Raw genomic sequence first — 7,663 nt, forward strand, 5'->3', positions numbered from 1 at the left:
ATGATGGGATTACTGGAAGGTAGGAGTGCCCCCGGTGGTCAAGGGGGGGGAAGTCTCCTTTTAATTATATCTAATTCTATTTTCGGAGTAGTTCTTAGTTATTTTGATTTAGTTGTTTCAAAGGTTGTATTTTTAAATTTATGCGAATTGTTTATGGTCTCTACTCAATGCTTTTTGGGTGGGGTTCTTCCTCCTTGGTTGGGGGGGGGGGTGCAGGCTGGGACTTTCTTGAACAACCATGGCTAGTCATTTGTTTAAATGGTGCACCTGGAATGTCAAGGGGAAGCACTTGCCAATTAAAAGGAAAAAGATATTATCAAGTCTTAAAAAAGAGAGGGTTGATATAACCCTTTTACAGGAGACACATCTACTTGATAAAGAGCATTCAAAGCTGCAACAGGGAGGATTTGGTCAGGTGTTCTTTTCAGCTTTTTAGTTCAAAAATTAGGGGAGTGGCCATTCTTATCCGGAAGAATCTTCCCTTCCAAATGCTAAGCCAGATAAAAGATGAGTCTGGATGGTAGAGGAGTACGGGATTTTGAATGTATATTGCCCCCCCAGCACATCCTTTTAAATTTGCAACAGATGCGTTCTCCAAGTTGATGGCTCTTGGGGTACGTCACATAATTATAGGAGGAAATTTTAATTGTATTATCAATCCCGAGGTGGACAGGATACCTAGGAGCTCTGTAGGTATATCTCGGAGATCCAGGCAGTTGGCTGATCTGAATATGGAGTTGGGGCTTGGAGATGTCTTCACCCTGTGGGTAGAGATTTTACTTTTTATTCTAACCCACACAAGTGTCATACTAGAATTGATATTTTTTTTGTCCCCTTGACCTTTCTGAATTTGATATTGTCTTGTAAAATAGGGAATATAACTATTTCCAACCACACAGCAGTGTAAATGGGGGTCAAGACTAGTGATGACAAGATGGGTTCTTGATATTGGCATATGGACTCTTTCCTATTGAAGGATAGTAAGTTCCTAGAATATTTCTCGCAGAAATTTAAAACATTCTGGGGTATCATTTCAGGTATGGCCAGCAACCCATCGGTGATGTGGGAGACTGCTAAGGCATATGCGCGTGGCTTGGTTATCTCATATTCTGTGACTCAGAAAAGACAAAAGGTAGAACAACAATGTCTACTTGAGGCTCACCTGAAGGCAGCTGAGCGTATGTTGATAGGCCGCCCATTACTAAATTACAGCGGATTACAGCCCTCAGTGCTACTTTGAATATTGCACTTACTCAAACAGCAAAGACAGAGATACTGTTTGCGAAGCAGAGATTATTTGAGCACGGCAATAAGCCGGGCAGGTATCTAGCAGACCTTGCCAGAAAGAAAAAGGCTCCCCAATCCATTATGTCTATTAGAGAGGGTGCTGGTAACTTGACTTGTGATCCTAAAAAGATCAATGCAGCCTTTAGAAAGTTCTACTTCGAGCTGTATAAGTCAGAGGGCTGTGAGGATAGAGCGAGGAAGATGGAGTCTTTTTTTAAAAACCTGGCCCTCTCGGGCTTAACCTCGGAGCAAGTGTCGCTTTTGAACGCCCCACTGACAATCCAGGAAGTCCAGGAGGTGGTGAGGCAGCTCCAAAGCGCCCACACCAGACAGATTCCAGACTGAGTTCTATAAAGAATTCATAGATGAATTGGTCGGACCACTTATAGATATATATAACTATTCATATAGTCAGGGTTGCTTCCCGCTCTCCCTGAGAGAAACAAATATCTCTCTCATTCTTAAAAATGTAAAAGCCCCAGATGACTGTACTTCGTACAGACCTATATCCTTATTGAATGTGGACATTTAAAATCCTCTCAAAAATGTTGGCATTAAGACTGGAGACAGTTTTACCATCTATTATACAAGAGGATCTAATGGGGTTTATCAAGGGTCACAGATCTACTAATAACATTAAAAGCGTGTTAAACATGTTACCATCCTGCCAGCAGGGAGCAATACAGGGATTAGTCATCTCCCTGGATGCAGAGAAGGCATTCGATCGAGTAAGAATGGTCATATCTTTTTTATACTATGGAACGGTTTGGCATTGGAGAGGTCTTTACCAAGTGTGTTGCAGTATTATATAATGACCCTAAAGCAGCGGTGATTACCAACGGCATAAGATTGGATAGCTTTAGTGTTGGCAGAGGTTGTCATCAAGGATGCCCTCTCTCACCACTCCTATTTACACTAGTGATTGAGCTTCTGGCAGAAGCTATCCGAACTGACCCTAACAACAGCCCCGAAGGTAGGATTGGGTAAGCATAAAATCACTCTTTATGCAGAAGATGTCCTTCTTTTCTTAAATGACCCATTGATATCTGTGACCCGCTTAATTCAAGTGGTTAACTTATTTGGTATGTTCTCAGGTTACAAAATTAACTTTATGAAATCAGAGGCCATACCGCTAGGAAGTCTTACTAGCATATCCAATTTTCCGGATGGATCCCGTTTCCCCTTTCGGTGGTCACTTTCGGTATTTTTATTACCCCGGTATTTGGTCAGCTATAAAAAGCTAATTATATGCATTTATTAGGAAAGATAAGGCAAGACCTCCAATGCTGGGAAGATCTCCTGATATCCTGGCTAGGAAGAATAGCTTTGGTCAAGATGAATATTCTATCTCGCTTACTGTACCCCATGAGAATGTTCCCTTTGATGTTGCAGAGACAGGCGCTCCGTAAGCTTTATGGTTGGCTTGGCTCTTTATTTGGAATCATAAACGGCCCCTTATTAAATTAGATAAGTTGCAGCTCTACAAGTAAGGGGGCGTCTATATTTTCTGGATTTCAGGAAGTACCAACTGAATTCTCTGTTTTCATATGTGGCTGATTGGGTCTCTTGTGACCCACAATCAATTTGTTGGATATTGAGGCTTCCCAGTAAAATGTCCCCTCATCAATCTATTATTTATGGATAAGATGAGAGTTATTACGGATCATTGTAAAAGCCCAGTTGTATTAAATACAATCAAAGCTTGGAGGATGATGCGACAGAATGAAGGTAATTTACAAAAAACTTCCCCTTTTACTCCTATAACAGGAACACTGGGATTTCAGCCAGGCTTGACTGACGCTGGATTTAAAATTTGGGAGTCCAGAAGCATCGCCTGTTTGGGAGATCTGTTCGATGGGGAGGTCATGATGTCCTTCAAACAGTTGTGTCAGAAGTTTGGGTTGCCTAACAAGGACCTTTTTCGATATTTTCAAGTACGAGACTTCATACAAAAAAAGACCACATTGATGACTTATCCGTACAAATCAGATATGGCGGGGAGAGTGCTTTGGCCGATGGGTGCACCCTCGGTTAGCACTCCCTACGACTCGCTAGGTAAAGAGGTATCAAAGGACATGGAATGGTTATACGAAACCTGGAATCAAGAATTGTGGATATAAATCTCCTCAGAGATGTGGGAGGACATCTGGGAAAATGTCAGGAAGATCTCTATCTGTAATAGAACTCAGGCTATTCAATTGAACATACTTCATAAGGCTCATATGGCACCAGACCGGCTTGCAAGGTTCAAGGTAGGAGCATCCCAGTGTGCCCTAAGTGTAAAATAGAAGTTTGTACTCTCAATTATTGTCTGTGGACATGCCATAAGATTCGTAGATATTGGGACAGTGTAGCAAATGCCTTGGCAAAGATTTTGGCAACGGAGATTGGGTTGGACCCAGTGTCTCTCCTTCTGGGCTTTCCAAATCTTCCTTCTCTAGCTGCATACGGGAAGAAACTATTTTGTGTGAGGAAAATAGTGGGCGGCACGGTGGCACAGTGGTTAGCACTGCTGCCTCACAGCGCCTGAGACCCGGGTTCAATTCCCGCCTCAGGCGACTGTCTGTGTGGAGTTTGCACGTTCTCCCCGTGTCTGCGTGGGTTTCCTCCGGGTGCTCCGGTTTCCTCCCACAGTCCAAAGATGTGCAGGACAGGTGAATTGGCCATGCTAAATTGCCCATAGTGTTAGGTAAGGGGTAAATGTAGATGTAGGGGTATGGGTGGGTTACGCTTCGGCGGGGCGGTGTGGACTTGTTGGGCCGAAGGGCCTGTTTCCACACTGTAAGTAATCTAATCTAAAAAAAAAGCATTTTTGTAAGTTGGGTATCGGAAGTCCCCTGAACTTCATGAATACGCTGCACCAAAAAACGGAATTATTTTACAGAACATGGCGGCCCTTTTTGAACTGCACCATTGCAGATGTATCGGCCATACTGTTTAGGGCCTTTGTTTAGCCGTGAAGATGATGTTTGTTGATTTGGGGGCCGCTGGGAGAAAGAATCCCGTATAAATATGGGCTTTGTTATCACTTGATGTAATTTTATTTTGAATGTGTATTTATTTATTTACCTTATTTTTCTTTTTTTGTTGTTAGTAATGTACAATACTCTGGTCTTTTTGTATTTATAGAGTCTTCTTTCTTATATCTTATTTTGTGTTTTGGTCATTTGTAGAATAGATTAGTAGTTAGTTTTCTTAATTTTATATTGGTTCTGTTATTATACTGCAAAGTGGATACACTATTTTGTATTAATTTTGTAAAAAAAACCTCAAAAATCTTTTTCTTTTCAATAAAAATACTTACAAAAAAAACCCATGTGTGATGCACTTCCCATGGGAAAGGCAATGGACTAGGGTATGTGGCGTTGATTGTTAGTAGCAGAGGAGAAAGTGACGTTAGTCGCAGAGTTTTGTGTTGCGACAACAAGGACCTTCTTGGTATGAGGTGCTGAAGTTCAAATTCCACCCTACAATTATGGATCATTTCTTGAGGAATGAAAGCAGTGCTAAATAACATCTGAGCTTATGTTAAGAACTGGAAAATCTCTTTAGCATTAGTGGGGGATGAATATGATCTTGTAGACCATAAGCATGTTATCAAATGCTCTTTGTCAAACAGCCAAAGGGTACCCTGGCAACTGGAGACAATGGTGAATGTCATTGTAAATGTCAGTCCTCACTGAACAGAGCAGCCTGGGGGAGGACCTTTGGCCTTGAATGCTCAGTGCAGTAAGGAAGATCAGGAGGGCTAGCATCTGTGATGCTGGGAACCTCGGGAGAGGCTAAGACAGATCATCCTCTCATCACTTCTGGCTGAAGATACTTGCAAATGCTTTAGCCTTATTTTTTATACTGATGTGCCATGGAGTTTGCTCTTCCATTGATTGCCCACCAAACATTCATGAATTGATTTGGCAGAGTGAACACTGAATCTTTTTATTTTAGTGTCTGAAGTCAATGTTGAGGACTGTCAGGGCAACCCATTCACAATTGTATAGCACTGTACTACCACCTCTGCTGGGTCTGTTCTATTGGTGAGACAGGACATACCCATGGATAATGGTAATGGTTTCTGATATATTGTTGAGATGATTCTCAGGCTATGTCAGATTGCTGCTTTACTAGTCTGTGAGACAGCTGTCCTGATTTGACCTAAGCTCTCAGATAGTAGTGAGGAGACCTTCGCAATGCCAACAGATCTAGGTTCACTGTTGTTCTTTCCAGTTGTTATGGACCGGGCCAGACCCCCTCAAAACATTTCAAGAAAGTAGTCCAGACCCTAACTTTGCTAGTTGTTAAAAGCAGGTGTACAGTGGATATTCCGGGCGAGATACAGCTGGTGAAACCACTTAGTTTTGAAAAAAACATGGTTTATTTACAAGATCACCAAATGAAACACAAACAAAAGAGAACAGAATACCGTGAAACAACCTATTTGAAAACCCAACAGATTATCTCAACTTAATGATGCCGTTCCTAATACTTGCAACAATCCCATAGACATCCCTTGGCACAAAAGGTAAAATCTAACACAGGGTCTTACAGGAGAGGAGTTAGAGAGAGATCAGCATGGACCTGCTTCTTTACAGTCCAGCAGCTTTTCAACTATACTGCTAAAAACCAAACCAAACCAGAGAAAAGATGAGCCGGGAGAACTGCCCACTCCCCTTTCATTGTACAAGTTTTATTTAACTGAAAAACCTTCTGCCTGAGGCAGTATCGGTTAGCTATAATCAGAATGGCCCTGAATCCCTTCAACTTAGACTTTTTGGATTCTGTGTCTTTTATGACTTCTCTGAAAAAGAAGCCAAGGACACCATAACCTTGTTAAAGGAGCAGCATTGTCAGTCAGTGCCTCGATTGTTGCCAGGTGAATCATCTGTTTTCATTTCTTTCACCAAATGCTTGAGCAGATATAACCGAACAGCTTACATTTGACAGTCAACCACATTGCTATCGGTCTGGAGTCACATGTAGGCCAGACCAGGTAAGGATGGAGAATACCCTGCTTTAAAAGAACATTAGTGAAATAAGTGGGTTTTTTGATAATCGACATTGGCTTATTGGTCACCATTAGACTCGCTTTTAATTCCAGATTTTATTAATTGAATTCAAATTTCAGCTTCAGCAGTTGTGGGATTCAGACCATTGGCCTGGACTTTGGATTACTAGTCCAGTGAAGACATCACTCAACACTTGACAAAGCCTCTCCACCATCTACAAAATTCAAGTCAGGAGTGTGATGGAATATTCCTTATTTGCCTGAATGGGTGCAGCTCTAGAAATACTCAATACCACCCAGGACAAAGAATGCTGTTTTATTGGCACCCCATTTAATATCATCAACGTTCTCTCCCTCCAATGCACAGTGACAACAATGTATACCATTTACAAGCTGCATTATGATAACTCAACAAGGCTGTTGAATTGGTACCCTCCAAATCTGTTACCTCTACCACCTAGAAGGACAAGCATAGCAAATGTGCTGGGACATTATCACCTGCAAGTTCCCCTCCAAGTAACACACCATCGTGACACGATGATATTGTCATTCATTCACTGTTGCTGGGTCAACAGTTTGTAATGCCCTTCCTAACAGCACTGTGACTGTATCTACACCTCAAGGACTGCAGCAGTTCACAAGGGCAATTAGAGATGGGCAAAAAATGTTGCTCCAGCCAACTACGCTGACATCCCATGAAAGAATAAACAAAATGTTAAATGATTTTTGCTAGTGTTTTGTGTGAGGGCCTCTGCCATACCTTAACAAAGTGTCATTTTCATCAAGTTTCATAAAGGGTTTCTCTCTGAGAGGTTAAGTGAGTTTTCTCACGTGATTGCCCCCAACTTGCCTCATTGGCTACCTACCACACATACATGACAACTATCTCATTCAATGCTTGCCTAATCCTCTTCCTCTTCGTAGCCAGAGGAATGTGCCACTGCCTAGATATCACAACATGTACTGGCAGCCCTGACATTGCCACCATACCTAAAATGAGAATGTGCATCGAGCTAAGTGCTAGCAGTTGTTCACTGCTGCCTTATACCATCTCATTTATTCTTCCTGTGAATGGAGGAGAGGATAAACTGATAGTGTGGTTTGCACACAAGAAACTGCAGGTCCTGGTAGATGGGGTGCTGTGGAGGTGGAATGTTTAGCACAAGAGGCCACAACACCAGACCCTACCAGATTGGGCCAAGGTCACCACCTGGGTCAGTACAGTATTAAAGGTCTGGAGAAATGCCCAAAGTGCAGGAAGAGGGTGAATAACCTCCTCCATTCGACCAGGGTAAGGGCCACCAACGTATCTCTGTTATCCCATACTCATTCTCTCTTTGCTACTACACCCACCTCCCACCAAGGCTCTATTTC

Source organism: Chiloscyllium punctatum, chromosome 17, assembly GCF_047496795.1.
Source record: "Chiloscyllium punctatum isolate Juve2018m chromosome 17, sChiPun1.3, whole genome shotgun sequence".
NCBI classification, from domain to species: domain Eukaryota; kingdom Metazoa; phylum Chordata; class Chondrichthyes; order Orectolobiformes; family Hemiscylliidae; genus Chiloscyllium; species Chiloscyllium punctatum.